Source organism: Rhinolophus sinicus, chromosome 17 (assembly GCF_057876585.1).
Source record: "Rhinolophus sinicus isolate RSI-liver-muscle chromosome 17, RSI-T2T, whole genome shotgun sequence".
NCBI classification, from domain to species: domain Eukaryota; kingdom Metazoa; phylum Chordata; class Mammalia; order Chiroptera; family Rhinolophidae; genus Rhinolophus; species Rhinolophus sinicus.
Genome location: NC_142517.1, coordinates 7,866,393 through 7,887,084, shown reverse-complemented (window position 1 = coordinate 7,887,084; position 20,692 = coordinate 7,866,393).

Genomic DNA, 20,692 nt, shown 5'->3' with positions numbered 1-20,692 from the left:
GCCCCTCTCTGAACCCTCTCCAGTTCTATTTCTCCACCTTTCTATTAGTGCAGTGCGCACATGTATTAAAACATCTCAGTTGTGTTACCAGCAGCCCAAATAAGAAATAAACCACACCGATCTTACTCCTGACAAAACTGTATTTCACAAGCAGAATCCTGCCTGGTTTTCTTGTACCTCCCATCATGAGAAAAGACACCACAGCAGCCCTGTGTCCCACAAACCAAGGATCTGGCATGTATGTCGTGGATAGCTTGTTTTTTCACATGAAATTGTGTTTAATTGTTTTGCTATTTGCAGATACAGGGCTCCTCACACCAGGCATGGGTGAAGATGTGTGACCAAAAGGAGAGATTTTCTTGTAAGGCGAATACAGATTAAAGAGGAAAAAATTGTTATAAATCACAGCACTGCCTTCTGAAGGCCAAGTGCACATTTCAAAAGTTTCCCTATTCATTTCAAGCAACTGTTTAGTTCATCAATGCTTTATTTGTAAAAGCAAATGCTTGGCCTTACAAAACATCTATTCAGACATCAGTGACTCAGAATTCTGGGACTTTCCTGCTGGTCTGGGAATTATGTTTATGATACAAATGCCTAGTTAATAAAAGCCTCCCTTCCACGCGTGAAAGACCTTTATGATCTTAAAGAGAGGGGAAAAAAGCTGCCCTGACCCCTTTCCTTTGTTCTTCTTTTGCTGTGTAAATGCCATTTGTGAGGTTTCACTGTACTCTAACAGAAGCAATCAGTGGATTTTTAGGGCAGTGAAACTGCTCTGCATCCACTATAATGGAAGCTGCATGGCATTACACGTTTGTCCAAACCCACAGAATGCACATCATCAAGAGTGAGTCCTCTGTCAACTGTAGGCCCTGGGTGATGATGACGTGTCGGTGTATGTCCATCAGTTGTAACAAACATACCACTGTGGTGGGGAGGCTGACAATGGGGGTGGTTGTGCCTGGGTGGTGGCGGGGAGTATATGGGAACTCTCTGTAAGTTCTGCTCAATTTTGCTGTGTATCAAAACTGCTCTAAAAAAAATAAAGTCTACTAAAAACATTAAATAAATAACCAATCCTGTTGGAAGTAGGCCCTCCAAGTGCACTCAGGGGCTCTGAAAGAATTTTGAAAGAAGGCTTTCCTTTGAAACATAAGCAAGTGTGGGTGCGTCAGAGGAGAGTGCCTTTGGAAGTTGGAGTTTTTAGGGTAGATTGTTACTCTTTGGGGATGTTGACACCTGCTGGTCTCCCTACCTGGAAATTTCTTTGTGTGACTGATCCCTTCCCATCATGCTGAACTCAATTTAAATGTCATCTCCTCAGAGAGGCCCCCCTTTCCTTCTAAAAGAGCCCCCACAGTCAACGTGTGGTCACACTTCCATCACTGCACTCTCATTCTCCCCGTGGGTAGTAGTTCTTTGTCTCTCTCTTCCCCACTAGAAAGTATTCCCAGTGCTTAGCAAAGTACCTCTTCATTCCGTAATATTTGCTCAGAGGCAACAAACAGCTATAAAGTGAAGTGTTTGCCTACACTGCCCAGACATTGCCCAGCTGATACAGAGGATGACAGACCATGCTGGCTGCCACACGCAGTGGCCTCCTTGTTGCATGCTACCAGTGGGGGGTCTAGGGAAGGAGAGATGCAGATGGCCCCATCACTGCTGGGAGAGCCTCACCAAGGAGGTGGGGACAGAGATGGCTGCCTCAGACATAATACTATTTCCTATCTGGAAGCAAAATGTCCTTACTTCTAAGAGTTTGTTGGAAAAACTCTCATCTCAGGGAAATGCAGGCTGGCTCCTCCAGCTCAAGCTAGCAGGACTGCACGTGAAAACGACTGAGGTTCCAGACCCCAGAAGCTGCCTGGGACACACCAGCAGCCAGTGAATCAAAAAACCACAATAGAAAAGTTTAGGATGCTGTTTCTTTTCCAAGGGAGATCATCATGTAACAGAGAAGCTCCAGATGCCGTAACCATATCAGGGTGCGAGAGCCAACAAGAACTCGGAGAAAGCCAGATATGCGCGTTCTCACTGGAATCACATATGTACATAGGATATAAGACCATATATGGAATCGTATGTACGATATTATTAAGTATATATAGTGCATACTATAATAAAATGCATCATATTGCTATAATTTATATTTATAGAGGTACGATTTTGTATAGAGAATGTAGTCTCTCTACATATAGTATGTTAAGATTGGCCAAATCTTAGCCCCTTTTTACGTCCGCACCCTTGCCCAGCTTTGCTGCAACTAGACTGTATTTCCTTGCCCGTTGACCTTGGGCTCAGTCATGTGACTTCCTTGACCTCAGTTGGTGGGTGGAAGGAAAGTGTGCTACTCCCTAGCCTAAGCAGCCTCACTCATTTCCACTTTCTTCCTGCCCCTCTGCCATCACCAGGAAAACATGCCCCAGCTAACTTGGTGGTTAATCTCCCAACCCCAGGGGAGAATGACAGATACCTGGGACAGTGGCCTAGCCACCCAGACAGCCCACATGAGCGATCACGATTCATTTTTATTTGCAGCCACTGAGTTTTGGGGTGCTACTATGCGGCATCATGTGGCATAATAAAAACTGATACACATCATAAAAGATGATAGACAGGTGATGTGGATATTTGTTCATAAAGATCTGAAGGCACCCAGCATATGTCTGTCTGTCTGTCATTTCTTACCCCTCTCCACATCAGCCTTCCATTCCCACAACTGACATTTGTGTGCTTTGAAATTACAGGTGAGTACAGAGAAATTAGCAAACATCCATGTCCCCAATGCCCATAATTGCTTATTATTTCAACATCTGTCACACTTACTTCAAACCATTCTTAATATACAAGATTACCGATAAAGTTGAAGTCTGCTCCAAGGTTGGGAACTTCACTCTAAACCCCCACAGATGAACCAACAAATTCCAATGTCCATGCTTCCCCAACTTGTCATGATGTCCCTGGCATTGATCTATGTGAAGGAGGTTGGCAGGAGCTGGAAGAAGGCTGAAGAATGGCAAAGAACAAGGGGAAAAAATTCATCCAGAAGTTAACAAATTGCACTGTCACTTGGGTCAGATCAACAGAATCTACTCCTTACAGGGACGTCACATCCTGAGAGATTTATGAAGATTGCAACAGGAATCAAACATCATCGTTCCCTTGGGAAAATGGCTCACAAACCCAATGAGGCTACTTATAAGCTCACAGGTCTCCCAACCAATCAGTGGAAATTTCTTTGGCGGTTCCATGATTTGTTTGCCAACTCCCAAGAATAGATACACACACACACACACACACACACACACACACACACACACACACACACACAGTTGCACACAGACATTCTACAGCTCTCAACCTTGTTAACTGAGACTTACCAAGGCATACTCACCAGTGCCTGGCTGAGATGGGTCTCACCTCTAATAAACTCTTTCCCAACATCCATTATCTGTGTCCCCTCATTCTACTCCTCACCGTCAAGATACCAAAAAAGTGTGCAGTGGCTACAGCCATGGTGGAGAAGCCAGCAGGCTCTCACATTCCCAGGGAATATATTCGGTTTCATTGATGCGTTGGACTGCGCAGAGGGAGGGAAATGAGCAAGTGCAAGAGAAAGGTTTCTTTGATCCTAAATCTAGAAACAAAACATGTTGACATGAAGCGTTGCAAAGCCAGAAATGGCAAATGAGAAACCACAGCTTGGCTTTCAGAATTAAACATCATTATCAAGTTTTTGTATGTCCCAATGGCCCCTGTCAGCTCCACTTAAAAACAAACCTAAACTATGGCTAGAGTGGCAGAGGCTCTTACAATCGGTGAGCCCGTGGCCTGGGTGAGAGTAAATCTCTCACTCTGTTCCCCTCACCCAGTGGCATTAACACCTGCAAGCTTCACTCACACATAACTCAGTGCAGCCACTCTTTTTATCTTGGCAGCCTCTGGGAGTGCTTCGCCAAGGTTCTGGGCTCTTTCAGTCAACATGACCAATTCCACATCCTTTTATTAATTACTAACCATTTCCCCTTGCAGTCAGCCCTGAAATCCCTGCTTTGATCTGCCGGACATGTCACATGGTGCATGCTTCAGAACGCCACCCGTCCGGGGCTGACTGAGAACTGGCAGGCCTGGCAGACAAACACACAAATGAGGAAGACATTTCCTGTAGACACTAGAAAAAGGCGAGTTCTACCAGGAAATCAACGGCCATAAGCAGAGAACTCATTTTGTTCATTCGCTCAGTATTGATTGATTGATAGTCTATTGGCATATGCTGAAGATCAGAATGACAACGGCTGTTATAAACGCCCTACATCCTGTCCAGTTTGAGGGACCATAACTTACTTAGTTCAGGAAAAGGCCGTGATTCCGAAACCAGTACATTCTGATGAGCTGAATCAGGGGCTTTACCAAGAAGTTCCACAGACAGGTCCTCTTGCAGCTTCCATTAACCCTTTCTGAAGATACTGCGACATCCTCAGATTCTGACCAAGGCAGAATGGCTTGTGATGAGATGCTTGTCCTGTAACCAGGACAAAGGACATGAGTAGATGCCACTTCATCCAGACCCACTTTCTTCCTTGAACCACTCTATACTTGTATAAACAGCCGTCCTGATATTTCAAATTGGCATAACGACACGCGAGAAGCATTTCCAAGGGTACACGGACAGATCTGTCCTCTCCTTAGAGACTGAGAGCAGATGCTTCCAAGGAAACCTGAAGGCAAACAATATACTGAATTTGACAAAAATGATTGAATGCTTGCAGTCCACCCCAAAGATCAAAAAGAAAATAGCCATTACCAGACTCAAGTTGCCTGGCAAGCATCCAACCTTGCATGAGCTGAAATTGGCCGCACCATTTAAAAACATTAAATAACAAAATGATTTGCCTTTATTAAATATTCAGACCATTTCTACTTAAGAAAAACATGAACCTTTTCCTATTGCACAGCTTAAGGTGCAGGTAAGCTAAAGATCATCTCTACTTCCTCTTGGCAACCCCTACACATGCAAGACGGTAATGCCCGTCCCACTACGATAAATAAATACCATGTCGACTCTGCTTCTGCTGAAATTGCTGTCTGGTGCGAAGATCAAAGGGGCCTTTTCCCCCAGCAGATTACTTGTCTACAGTTCCCTGGCCTCTCAGTGTGGTCTCGACTGCTCCCACTTGCCCCGCACTGCTCGGGAGGAAGCAGCCGCCTAGATCTTCCAGCTCTATGATTGGGCTTGTAAATGACAGTAATTGGCAGTCTGTTAAGTCACCTCCAATCAGTGAGGAAAATGCCCTCCGGACACACTTCTCAGACTCACATGAAGAGATAAGAATGAATTTATAAAAGAAAATTATCCAGTCCTGTTTCTACAATGCCACTAAGACCGACAGGCTTTTTTCTTTTTATTAATGGCTTTCCCATAAAACACTGGTGGGCCACAAGGTGGGGCGAGGGGCTTATGTCTGTTTCCTCAGATCTCCAAGTCCTTGACTTGCTTTGACCACCAGAAGCCCACCAGGAGGCATTAGGTTCTTGTAGCATTTCACATCTCTCCAAGGTATTTGTTGGGCTAGGGTTGCTTCTGGGACTATATCTGCCCAGAGAAGAGGCCACCTGGCACCTTATCTAAAATGAGAGATATATAAAGTTTAAGCTATGTTTCATCTCATTTCTTCAGTACCATTTCTGTTTGAATTTGATCCTTTTTGGTTATTATAGAAAGAAAGGATTGGCATGGCCAAGGCATAGGATGTAAATGATAGTTTTGATTTTGTTTCTTACCAATAAAACCAGTCAGATAATTAGTCTGAATAAATATTAACATGAACATTTTAAATATAATATCTACTTCCTTCCATACAACTTCAAAATTGTACATATATGCTAGATTATAATTTTATGATTCCATAGAGATGGATTTAAAGGGGTGATATCTTGACTAGTAATAAAATATTACCTCATTCCTTAATCAAGCAATGTGCATCTACTTTAAATGTATACAGTATATGTCCTTGGAAACACTTGGGTGCTGACTATAGTCTCCTGTTCTTCAGCTCCACACTCTGCCTTTTTAGCCTCCTCTCTGACTCTGGGGCAGAAAGCCTGGAAACTGCATTTCCCAGACTCCCTTGCCAACCAGACTCCTGCTGGGTTCTACCAATGGGAGCATCAGCAGCAAATTGGAAGGTGAGAGTAAGGGAGATGCTATTTTTCCACCTTCTAGGGGTGCCTCTGGTGACGGGGGCAACAGCAGCAAAGGCTGGCGAGTGTGGCTTCTAGGTCACTGCTCAGTCAGCTCAGTTTTAGTAGTAACAACGCTAATGATTCAGCAAGACTTCCCTTCAATTTCTTAGGTATAAGGGGATAGTGGCTTCTTGCAGTTACTGATCTGTGGGTAACCTCGCCTTCCCATTTTTGTCCCTTCATCCCTTTCAAATTGGGTACTATTACAAATTCTCTGTATTAAATGCCTTTTTTGAAATACTTACAGTGGCTTCTAAACAGAAAAATGCACTGATTGGACACTGACTAACACAATTTGTCATACAAGTCATTTATCTCCATAAACTGTATTTTCAATGAAGCAAATTTAATCAGATGGTTTAAAGATGATGCTAAAGTCATTTCATCCTGTCTGCCAAATCCATGGCAGAATTAGGAATAAAAGTTTAATTATATAAATTTTCCTTCTAAGACTCTATAAAATATGAAATGAGTAGTGTAATGTCTTCTCCAAATAGCTTTGGTTTGGATTTTATGTTTGTTGTGTTTTGGTTTGTCTGCCTGGGTCAGATGGCTGGTGCAGGGTCCTGGGCACTGCCATTGAGTTTGCATGACTGCTCCCTGACTTAATGAGGAAGGTATTGGATGCCAGCACTTTGATCCGTGCACATGCACAGAAAATAGACATAAGAGCTTCCCAAACCAACTGGAAAGAGTCCCAGTGGGAAAACTCTACGATGTATTAATCAAAGTCAAATGGCAGAGCAAATTGAACTAGTTCATTAATTATGAAAATTCTCTCACCAAGTGACATCTTGTTAACTGTGTGGAAGATTTCACATGGTTCTTTTCGTCTACTCAGATCTAAAATGTCACATTTAGTAACAAACTGAGGTTTCTCTTTCCCTTGTTTAGGAAGAAAAAGCTATTGTTTGCCTAATTCACATCAAAATATATACTTGTGTTTTTACCTATGCCCACTATGTGGGATAGAGGTAGTGTGTTGGTCAAAGGAAGTTTACAATGCCAGGATTTGTTTTACAAAGATGTAGAGAAGGAATTAGAAAAATAGATGTTGGTTATTTTAAAACTTTTGGATCCATGTCAAGTGTCTGTGTAACCCTGGGCCAACTGGGAAAATTCAGCTGTAATATCTAAAGCTAGCCTATTTCTCTATGTATATTGGCTAAAAGAATCTGTGCCTTCTCTCCACTGTTACTTAAAGTAACTTCAGTTCCTTGGGCCTTTTCTTCCTTCAGCATGTGGGAATGAAAACTTTAAGAAATCACTAAATGTTCCCTTTCTATATTCAGGCCTTTTATATAAACTGAGATAGTGGTTATACATCATTTGACTTAAAGAGTTCCTATATATCTCACCTACCAATCGTATGATAATACCTGATAACTGGAAATCCTTCCTGAATCAGTTAGGTTATTGGTTTAGCCAAAATATAACAAAGGCCAAAATATCAGTAATTGAATTGATAGAAGTTTATTTCTTTCAGATAATGGTCTAATCAGACATATTTAAAGGCTATTATGACATTCTATAGCATAAAAGTCCCAGATTCTTTCTGTCTTATCCTGCCATTTGAACTACATGGCTTCCATTTTGCCAGCTGTTGACACACGTACACCAAGGCCAGTGCAGAGAGGCCAACTAACAGCCCTGCATACAGCCCTCAAGGTCACATCCCATTAGCAAGAACTTAGTCACATGACACTCCTCACTGCAAGGGAAGCTGGGAAACAGTTTTTGTCCTGGGTTGTTATGGACTCAACATTAGGATAAACTAATATCCTTCAGTAGGAAGGAGTGTGGTGTCTAGCCACCTCTGCCACACTCTCCCTTTTGTCAAGTCGCAGTGTCTCCCTAAGTATTGTCACAGAGAAGGTACAACATAGGTTATTTGTTAAATGAATAAATAAACAAATGGATAGATGAAATCCTTAAGGGAATGCTAATTTAAAAACAGACATGAGGACAAATTGCTAGGTTATTCATGGTTGTTTTTTCATCATTTTCTCAGAAGTGAAATTTAGTTTTAATTAGATAATTTAGTTGATTTAGGCAACATACATTCATATGTCAAAACCAGAATAGCGGGCCGGCCCAGTGGCTCAGGCGGTCAGAGCTCCATGCTCCTAACTCCGAAGGCTGCCAGTTCGATTCCCACATGGGCCAGTGGGCTCTCAACCACTAGGTTGCCGGTTCAACTCCTGGAGTCCCACAAGGGATGGTGGGATCCGCCCCCTGCAACTAATATTGAACATGGCACCTTGAGTTGAGCTGCCTCCCGAATGGCTCAGTTGGTTGGAGCGCGTTCTCTCAACCACAAGGTTGCTGGTTCAACTCCCGCAAGGGATGGTGGGCTGTGCCCCCTGCAACTAGAAAACGGCAACTGGATCTGGAGCTGAGCTGCACCCTACACAACTAAGACTAAAAGGACAACAACTTGAAGCTGAACGGCACCTTCCACAACTAAGATTGAAAGGACAACTTGACTTGGAAAAAAGGCCTGGAAGTACACACTGTTCCCCAATAAAGTCCTGTGCCCCTTCACCAATAAAATAAAATAAAATAAAATAAAAACCAGAATAGCAATGTAAATAGCCTATTGATGACTCAATCATTTTTTTTCAAGAGCATTTCCCAAACCCATGTGGTCATGGAACCCTTTTGTCAGAGAATATATACTAACAATTCATGGGACATTCATGAAAAACATTCTCCTGCCTAAAATCTTAGAAAAATAGAATTCAACCATTCATCTTCTCAGGTAGGCCCTTAAAGAAATCAATCTGCACAAAGACAAAGTGTATTAAAAATAAAAATAAAAAAAAGCAGCAACAATAGGGAAGCTACTCTTCACGATACTATAATAGTGGCTACATGTCATTGTACATTTGTCCAAAGCCATAGAACGTACAACACCAAGAGTAAACCATAATGTCAGCTATGGGCTCTGGGTGCACCCAGACAAATGCACCAGTCTGGTGTGGATGTTGATAATAGGGAGGCTATGCAGGGGTATATGAGAAATCTCGGTATCTTCTGCTCAATTCTGCTGTGCACTAAATCTGCTCTAAAATACAAAATCTATTTTTCAAAAAGTAACAACATAAACGTCTTTTCAGAGCATACAAACAAGAGCTCCATGGTATCTTCCGATGGCTGTGACTAACTAGACAGGTTGACCTGCCACCTTACATGCCTTCATTTCCCGAGTGATCTCCCAACAATCATGGAAGGTTGCATTCATGCAAGGCAGGGACCTTGAAATGTCATCAAAGCTGTCCATCTGCTTCAGATCCTGATGTCACTACACGACTGAGTGGAAACAACATCAGCACAAACCCTCATGACATGATCTCATTCATACCCAGGTCTGGATAACATCACTTCCACTTGAAGTAAACACCAAAAAAGGAAGATTATCCAGACAGACAGTCTTAGACTCACTATATTTGTGGACTAGGGGGTGGTAACCATCAGTCCCAGGAAATCTGGCATCTGTACAGAAAGCACGTCTGGATTTGGAAAGGGCTCTGCCTGACACATTTGGTGTGTGCCTAGAGGTCTTTGAGGAAGTGCACTCAATAAGAGGATGCGACTGTGTTAGAAATTTTGATTGATGCTACATTCATGCTGCAACACTTGCTTAGAAGGGAACTAAGTCCAGTTCCCCTTTGAAACAGCTTCTCAGCAGCAGGTGGCCGCCAACCACTGGGAAAGCAGGCATATAAAAGCAACAGTTTTGAAATTCCATGGTTTTGTAATGATTCTCCCTTTAGCCACTAAAAGGGTGTGAAAGTGAGGGCAAAGAGGCTAGAATTTTTAGTTGATAATAGGCTCTTGTAATGATAGAACTCAATATGGTACAGAAAGACTCGATCATTTGTCATTTCAAAGAAATGTTATAAAATGTTAAATTAAAAGCTCAGTGTTGGAGACCCCCCAGTAATTAGCACGGTTTGGGGAGGAGAGTTGAGGAGGAAGTCAATTGAAAATCGTTTGCAGCACTCTATTTGCCAACTATCTACATTTTTCCACCATAGTTTTCATTATTCCATTAATGAATTCTGAGTCTCCAGAAATTTTTTAAAAGACTGTTTTCAACCCATCTAAGCAGAAGTCCATTTTAATGAAGCAAAGTACAAAGACTGAGGGAAGCCAGATAATAACAGAAATAATTGTGCTGATGTTTTCAATAAAAGAAAAAGAGCAAGGTTAAGGTTGATTATGGTAAATATCAATGAAAATTACATGTCATTAAATGTCACTAAAAGATGAAAATATTTTCGAATATGATTCATCCCAATTGAAACAGGAAGTGAGGCAAAAAACATCTGACATAGGAGCTAAACTCACTAAGTCAGAGCCACTCTGTCCCTGTGGGGAGGAAATTGTCCTCCTCCCAGCAGAGGCTGAACCAGCTCACTCCAGCCAACAGCCTCTGGAGGCAGAGTCATTGAAACACACACACACACACACACACACACCTAGCCAAAAAGTGCAAAAGAGGCAGGGTTAGACCAACCTCTTAAGGACCAAGGGAGCCAAAAGATATTCTTCAAGAAGGAAAGCAGTCAAGGAAAAAAGCTGACAGATAACTTACATCAAAATCTTGTTGGGAAAAGATAGAGCAGTTCCCTGGATGCAGAGAACATGTGTCCTGACACAAAGAGCTTAAATGCCGTTATACGAACTTAGGTGAAGAAACCAGAGCAGACTTGGAAGGGAAGGGAATGAGGCTCCAGAGGAGAGATATTGCACATGTTCAAATGTGCAGGTCTTGGGGAGCTGCAACTTGAAGAAAACAGCCAAAAGTTACTTCTGGAAGCTAGAAAAATGTACAGAAAACACTTGTTTCTACAAAAAGGAGGGCTGTAGACTGGGAGAAAGGATGGCTTTGGCTTCTAAGAGTCTATGTTCCCACTTGAATTTCCTTAACTAGAAAAATACTTTTGTATAATACTTTCAAGACCCATAAGCGGAAACCCAGCTGAGAAATAATGAGCAAGAGCTGGCAGAGAACAAATACTCTCATATTTATCTAACTTCCCTGTAAGAGAAGCCACAGGCTCCCCATGACAGGAGAGTAAGAGGGGTATCATTCATTTTAATTTAAAAAAAATTTTTTTTAATTTAATCTAGTCAAGATATTGGAGGCGGGGGTCAACTACTCTAGGAAGGCAGATACAGGTATAGCCTTGAGGTATAACTCAAATCTAGACATTTCCTCCTGATGTGCCCTCAGTTCAGGTCACCTGTCCAGCTGCCCCTGGAGCTCCTATGGATCTTAACCATTGCTTAACCAGGTGGAACTCAGTACCTTCCCTTCCTCCACTCTGTTTCCTCTTTCACTTTCATTTTCCCTTTCCCTCTCAATCTTCTGTCCCTCTCTTCTACATCTCAGTTAGTGAAGTCACCAACCATCCAGCTTCCAACACTAAGACTACATTGGCACACCCTTGCTCAAAATAACTCTGTAACCTCCTTACCGATAAGATAAAATCCAAACCTTTCCAACATTGTAGGGAAAAGCTCTTCACGTTCAAGTCTCCATCTATCTTTAAACCCATTTCCTTTCCCTACCTTTTGCTTCAAACACACCAATGTATCGTGCAAGCCTCCACACTCAATCACATTCCAGTGGCCTTGGACATATTCCGTCATCTGGGGAGCCCCCCTGCTCTTTGCCTAGAGACCCACTACCCCACTTCTAGGCTCGCTGTGAAGAGCCTAGAAGACCTCTGTGAAGACCTCCGGAACTCCCAAGACATTCGATCAGTCTCTCTTTTATACTCCCATGGCCTTAAGTTTGTACAACAGCACTTCTGACTGGTAATTGTTCTGTTTTTAACATTCTCTTCCTGAGTGAGCTGCTGGAGGGCAAGGAGATATCTTATTAAACTTTGCATGACGAGGCATCTCAGTCACCCTACCTAAAATTGCAACATACACATGCACACGAAACCTGCTAACTTTTACTCCATAGCACTAAGATATACTTTGCCTATTTATTTATTACCTGTCTCCATCCACTAAGACATGAGCTCCACAGAAGCAGGTATTTTTGTCTATTCTGTTCTCCCCTGTATTACCAATTCCCAGAATAGATGTCTGGTGGGCACCTAATAAATATTTTAATGAATGTGCATCCAAAATGATTACATCAGTGTCCAGCACATTCAACACATTAGCTGCTGAATGAATGCTACGTCCCACCTACCCCTTAGAGCTTTGCTTGGCGCTCTTCCACCTTTTTTTCCTACATCCTCTGAACTCCTACAATAGTACAGAAAAGTTCCACAACTCTCAGCACTTTATTCCATTAATGTATTTTAATCTTATCTCTCTAAGATTATAAAAATCTCCAGGTCAGGTGCGATGTCTTTTAAGAAAGATAATATTAAATATAACCAGTGCAAGATGCTTCCAAACTTACTGTTTCACTTAATTTTCTCCCAAAATGATTTCGTTATTCCAGTTTGGCACATAGGTAACGGAGGTGAGAACTTACCCAAGTTTACAAGGTCTTTGAATAGCAGAGTCAGGATTCAAACCAAGTTTGGTTCTAACTTCTATGTTCTTGCCTCTTTGTTAATATAGCTCATTGCTGATTTTTCCAAAACTACAGAAAAGCCAAAAGAAGAAAAAATATCACCCACAAACTCATCATCCACAGGCAATTTCTATTAACACGTATTCTACGATATAGTCTTTTCCACTGTACATACTTTCAAATAATTGTAATCATACTGTACATATAAATATGGGACAATTTGTGGCCCATATTTAAAATTATATTATAATGATATGATAATTATTATCTATATATTATATATACCATGAAGATAAACATTTTTTCATGTATTTTTTAAATGTGTGTTTTCTTCTTTGTGAATTGTCTATTCTTTCCTTACTCATCTACTTGAGGTCTTGATAATTTTCTTGTACACTTTATAAAGAATACTCTTTCTTACCCCTTTTTCTGAATTATTTTCCATGCTATTTCTCACTTCTCTCACCCAATAAGTGCCTAGCACCATGCAGAATACAAATGGGTATGACATAATATTGTTGATTAATCATTTAAAATTATTTACCCAACCAAGTAGTCAAGGTTAACCAGCAATAAGTCATATTGATATCACGTATTCCTGACATGATACAATGAGGAAGGCACTTCATCTCTGTGGTATTCTTCCCCAAAATACATCACCGCAGTCTAATCATGAGAAAACGTCAGACAAACTCAAGTTGACGGACAGTCTATGAAATAATTGAGCAGTACTCTTCAGAAATGCCAAGGTCATGAAAGACAAGGAAAGACTAAGAAACTGCCACACATTGGAGGAGACTAAGAATACAATGACTGAATTGAACATGGTAACCTAGATTCGATTCTGGAAGAGAAAAAGAACATTAGTGGAAAAACTAGTAAAATCAGAATAAAGTCTGTAGTCTAAGTAATAGGATTGTACCAATGCTGTGTTCTTAGTTTTGATACATATGCCATGGTTAGATAAGATGTTGACATTAAGGGAAACTGGGTGAAGAGTATACAGGAACTCTCTGTACTATCTTTCCAACTCTCTGGTAAATCAAAAGTCATTTCACCATAAATTTTTTTTTCTTTAAATGATTCACTTTGAATACATAACTAGTATCATTTCACAGAAGGGCACACCTTTATCCAACACAATCTTAGCTCTTTCTTCAACAACCTTAAACGACAGAATAAAAGAACTATTTATTGGCTTCATAATAAATTAGAAGAGAACTAAGACCCAGAAACAGACAGTATGTGTTGAATGTGAGTTTGCCGTGGAAAAGAGATCAGCAATAACAAAATTAGGTCAGTAAGGCAGGTCAAAATCACCTATCAAAGGCAGAAAAAGGGGACCACACAAATTATGAAGATATGTTCCCCTAAAGCAGCGTGGTATGTTGGAAACAGCCTGGGTTCTGAAGTTGAATCCTGGCATTGACCATCTCTAATTGGTTGGGGACCTTAGGAAAGTAAATAATCTTCCAGAGTCTTGGGTTCTTCAAATTTGAAATTGAAATAGTAATATTTCTTTTATGGGGCTCTAAAGTAAGGATCAGCAAACTTTTTCCACAAGACAGGAAATATTTTAGGTTTTAGATGGTCTGTGTCACAGCCTTTCAACTCTGCCACTGTAGCTTGACAGGGGCCATAGACAATACATAAATTGGAGCCTTAAAGAAAAGATGAGCTGAGAAGGAAGAAGAAGAGGAAGGAAGAGAAGATTGAGAACTTCCATATGCCACAGAATTCCCCCAATTCCATTGCCAGGATTATGGCAGAAGTAGCACTGCCTACAGAGCCCTCTGTTTCCAAGTATAAATATTATACATGTATTAGCACCCTGGGAATACAACAGTTGTAACATGTGTTTGCTGTATTATTTTTAAATATTCAATACAATTATAGAAGACAATAAAAACAAATGGAGTGGATGACACTTAAAGGATACATTACTTGCATAGACAGGAAGTAAGCCAGCGGCTTGTGCAATCCAGGTGAAATTCACTGATGTGTTAAGTAAGCTAATGTGTCAACCATAGACCCTGAGAAAGTATATAGCACAATCCAGAAGATACGCTGTGTTACAGAAAAATTGTAAGTTAGCCATATAGGGTGTGCACAAAGATAGATAGAATAAATTGAACTTATTATTTTTAAAGGGTGAAGGAACAAACAAGTGTCACTTATACATAAACTGGAGTAGAAAGATCAGTTCATGAGCTACGTATCACGCAACCTGAAGGTTGACAGCTTTGTCATCCCTAAATTGGCTACACATAGATGATGTCCCTTATGGTCCCATTCTGGCCCCATATGTGCTCTGCCCAAATAAAACACACATAAAACCCCTCAGCACTGTATCATCTTCCTATTATTTCTCTAACAAATTACCACCAACTTAGTGACTTAAAAGAACATGAATGTATTCTCTTACACTTCTGGAGGCCAGATGTCTGATGCAGGTCTCACGGGGCGAAAAGCAAGGTGTCGGCATGGCTGAATTCCCTTATGAGGGCTCTAGGGAAGAATTTATTTCCTTGGTGTATTAGTCTGTGAGGGCTGCCATAACAAAATTCCACACACCGAGGGCTTAAACAACAGACATTTATTGTCTCAGTTCTGGAGGATAGAAGTCCAAAATGAAGGTGTGGGCAGGGATGGTTCCTTCTGAGAGTCCTGAGGGAAGGATGTGCTCCAGGCCTCTCTCCATTGCTTGTAGACGATGGTCTTCTCCTTGTGTCTGTACCTCAGCTTCCCTTTGTCCATGCTTGTATCCAACTCTTCCTCCTCCTATGAGGACACCAGTCATATTGGATTAGGGCCCACTATTGACCTCATTTTAACTAAATAACCTTTGTAAAAACCCAATCTCCAAATTAGGTAACATTCTGCGGTACTAGGAGTTAGAAGTTCAACGTAGGAATGCAGCAGGGGTGGGGACACAATTCAATTCATAACATATGGATTTTCCAATTTCTAGAGGTCACCTGCATTCCTTGGATTATGGCCCCTTTGTCCATCTTCAAAGCCAGTGGTAAAGAATCTGCAAATAGACATCTATCTTACCTCTGCTTTCATCATCACAACTCCGTCTCCAACTCTGATTCCCGTGCCCCTCACTTCCCTGAAAGGACCCTTGTGATCGCAGTGGCCCCACCAGATAATCCAGGATAATCTCCCCATCTCAAGATCCTTAACCAGATCTGCAAAGTCCCTTTCCTCAAGTAACATGTGTTCACATCTAAGGGCCAAGGTGTTGGCATCGTTGGAGGCCATTATTCTACCTAACAGAGCCATTCAGCTGGTCAATTGGTGATCTATATCTATTGTTGGACCTCTCTCCAAGAAAGCAAGTGTGTGTCGGTTACAGGCACCTTTCATCTGCTGAGCCCTTTACTTAACCTCAACTCTAGTTTTCGTAACCATATCACTCATTGGCAGTGAAGGCTGATGCAGTAGATAGAGAGACAGGCCACAGGCAACCCCAGACTCTAGAATCCTGGAAGTATGTTCCTTCTACCCATCAGGCACCTAAGTGCATTCAGTACCCCTCAATTTTTCACTGCTTTCCATGGTATGTTTTGAGTTGACTCAATCAGCCGTGTGATTTGAACCTCTTAATTTGGTCTGTGAGCCTTTCTGTCCCATGATGGTGGGAGAGCCTGCCTGGTGGGATACTAGAGACTACCACTGAATCAAAGTCATTTTCCACCCATCATCAGCTTCCACACAAAAGGGGATTTTTGAGTCAAACGAACACAGTGAAATTTGGAGGGTTATGTCATGCAGGGTCTCAGCTCCCGCTCCCCACATAAGAATGCAGGACATGGTGAGGCCAAAAAGGAACACTCACGGAGCCATAGACAGGGGAGTCATACCACTATATTCTCTCTGGCGTCTGGGTTGGAGACACAGGAAGCAGGAGCCACACGATCCGCAATCCGCCATCTGCTTCTGTCTGCCAACCAACCTCACTTGCCAACTGCAATCTGCTCTTGCTAGCTCAGCTACCATCTTCTTGCTAGCCCCCATTTTTCTGCTAGCATAGCCACAGCAGTTATATTAGTGGCCAATGGCCCACTGGTTATAGCTGACGGCCAACTAGCCACAGCTGATGGCCATCCAATCACAGTTGATGGCCATTTACTACCCTAGTGAGCACCTTTCCACATGAGGGCGAGAGCCTGGAAACTGCACTCCTGGCTCTATCCCCCCAGATGATAAGGTCCCGAACAGGGAGGGGCTTAGACACAGAGAGGGCGGATTTGGGCAGAACCCAGCAATGAGCAGCCCCGAGTCCCGAGTCCCGTGAAGTCTTCAGCATCAGAGGGCTGGGAAGTGACAGAGCACCTCCCATCCATCGAAGAGGAGGACACTGCAGGCCACCTTCCCCCTCACACACTGTCCAGACCATCCCTGCCTGCACAGCACCTGAGGCTCATGGCAGGACAGATTCCAGGAGCATTGTGTCAACTGCCTTTGAGCCAGTTAGCAACACCAATGAACTTGGAATGATGTCGGAAATCTAACAGTCAAGATACAAATTGGAGGTCCAGGAAAGGAACAACAAGCCAAATTCTTGTTTCCATTTGTGTTGTTTCTGAGCTCTGACTTCAACAATTTGTGAAATCCAAAGCGGAAAAAGAATGTTAAAGACTTGTGCATACGTAGGTTTAAAAAACTTTCTGCCCTTTTCCCAAAATACCAAAAACAGAAGCATTCCAGATTTTAGGAAGGAAATACATATTTAATTTAATCTTTAAAAAAGAAACACCATTTAAAAAAACATTAAGAGGTACTCTTGTATACTTCTAGAAATAAATTGATTTTGACTTTAAGAAGCTTTAAAATGTTACATTAATGCTCTTTTAATTCAATGCCAGTCTTTCAAAAATTAAAAAAGGAGTTTTTCTTAATAGCAAGTGTCACTGAAATGCTTTCAAACCCCTACATTTTGGATCTCTTATCAGAATAGGAATAAAATGTGTCTGGCTCACGAAGGAACGGAGGGAGTTACAAGGGCCATGCCGAAAACTCTTCCCTTTAGATTTCAAATTTTAAATCAGGATAAGCCTCCCGTACGCCATCTACATTAAGCTCACCACAGTGATGGGAATGAAGTGCTTTCTGAGCACTGTGTGTCCTTAATAATATACACTCACAGGTCTCTCCAGGGAATAGAAGACCCTAAATGGCTAGTAATTGAGCTTTAGACACCAGGGTTATTAAAAGCAGCCTTTTCTGAGAGAAACCGTCAGAGTTAAATTTTCAGGATATAAATAATACTGATCTAAAGAAAGGAGAAAAATAGCTTATTTGCAAAACAGAATAATCTGGTTTTCCTACCAATGACATTGTCTTCTGTGAATAAATGCTATGGGAGAAATACTTTCCAAAATCCAGATACTCTCCTAGTTTCAGATTCCCCTGCTCCAGCCCTGAGTTTATAACCAAAAGGGTGAAGAACTCTTCCCAAGAAAGTTTGCATTTTGCTTCCATACAGGAATATATTTGTCCTCCCATTAATTCCAATTACAGAAATTTTTTCTAAGGAATTAATCAGAGATGTAAGAAAAATGCATCTATAGCAACATTTGTCTCAGCACCATTTCTAAAAACATTTGAAACAACCTAAGTGTCCATTAATAGGAAAATGATTAAATAAAGTGAAGCTCAGGCAAAAGATGGTATAGTGTGTTGCCATTAAAAATAGTTTTTGAATGTCAACTATAAACATATATACATGGCCACGGGATGTAAAGTATAGCGTAAGGAATATAATCAATGGTATTGTAATAGCTATGTACGGTGTCAGTATGGTGGTAGACTCGGGGGTTATCACTTAGTGAGGTGTGTAAATGTCTAATCATTATGTTGTTTTGTACACCTGAAAAATAAAATTTTAAAAAACATAGTTTTTGAACCTTCCGTTCTAAAGCTGATGAAACTGTAGCTGTGTTACAGGCCCACCAAGCTAAAGAGGCTGCCCAAAGACAGTTAACAGTGCCAGTGGTGTGCCAGCTGTTTAAAATTGATCAGGGACCATGAAAAGAAACTCAGGCCTCACTGAAGAAAACTATGTAAACATCGAAAAACTTAAATATTACAGGAAAAAAACATTGCAAAGTATAAAATAAATTTAAAAAGGAAAGGAAACTTTGAACCTTATGTACCGAGCAAACATAGTGCTAGTCCTAGATTACTTATTGACTTAAAAACAAAAAACAAACAAAACAAAAAAAGCAAAATATAAAAAAAAACGAATGTTTTCTAGACCCTGGAGAAAAAAATTTTCAGCAAAGTACAAATATTTCAAGCATTCCTTTGTTTAGTTTTATAATTCTTTGCTGTGGAATACCTCAGAATGTCACTTCTGTTTTAAGTAACAGAACTGATAACTAAGCAAGGAAATGTAATTTGGATTATAAAATTCTTGCTTTAATAAAAATTCTTTAAACAGTGAAAAAATAGTTTTTGAAGAGTATTTAATGATGTGGGAATATGCTCATGATATAATGTAATATGAAACAGAGGATGTAAAATTATACAACATGATTTCAATTTTGTCTCTAAAATGGTAAGAATTATTATTTTCATGATGCTTTTCTGTATTTTCCAAATTTTCTACAATAGAAATGTGTCACTTCCAAAACCAGGGGAAAGAAAAATACCACTCAAGGAAATGAATTTGTCGCAAAGAAAACTCCCCTTTTTCAGTGATACTATTTTTACAGGAGCCCAGCATAATTGACTACAGTGAGCTACAATCACAACCCTCTAACATGTTTCTACGTATGCCCCTGCAAGGAATCCCCCTGTTTAAGACTGTGTCTACACCCAGGGGAAACACTACTACAGACACTCTAGAGAACCAGCCCAACTACAACTTTTCAGTTACACTGATGGTTCAAAGTTTGACTACAAAGCAGCCTTAGCAGATGGGTTCTGTCACTCAACAACATGGTCCTGCCTCCAGTCATCACAGAGAAGCAGTGCAACAAACGCTCCATCAGCCTAAACACTTGCAGGGTTCTAGCTCTCTGTACGATGACACATAGAATGCTGTCAAAGTGTGTGTCAGCATGACATGTGGGCAAAAGAAGACAGAAAAAAAGAGAGAGAGAAGAAGGGGGGAGGGGAAGAGAAAGGAGAGAGTGGGGGAAGGACAGGGAGTGGGACAGAAGCAAAGGGAAGAAAAGTGGAGGGGAGGGGAGAGAAGAGGAAGGGAGGGGAGAGACAGGGAGGGAGGAGAGAGACAGAGAGGAAAGGAAAGAAGGAGAGAGCATCTCTACAAATAACTAAAGTCTGTGTTGGCTAATTTAAATGTTCGCTGACTATGAAATTTTCCTAGCATTTCCAGGGTAGGGAAGAACACATCCCCAATCCTGGATAAAGGAGAATAGCCCCTCTGTTGCTTCTTCCAACGACTTAACATGAACATCACCAGCTTTGTCTTATTTACGCCCCTGTATACACAAGTGGTCTAGAGTGCTTGAAACTGGTGAAAAGAAAGAACTGAGCTCTTCAAGCAGAATTTCCTAGCCTAAAGTGCATGCACCATCTGCAAGCATTATGCATATTCATGGCGGTTAGCATGGATACAGAGAGACACCTAGTGGCCAGTTGAGTGAAAAACAGGACAACATACAGACTACATGGAGGAAGCAATGGGTGTCATCCACCCACAATTGCACTTTATTTGACAAATAACCATTGAACATCTAATGTGTACTAGGCATAAAGATAATTTGGGGAGATACAAGGAATAAGACAAAAAGGGAAGAATTTTCCACAATTTGTATCAGAACTTTCCATAATTTGTAAATATACCTCATTAGAAAATGTCTTTCTTCTGTTACCTCTACCTCATTGGTGTACATGAACATACACAGACATACTCATATGTGC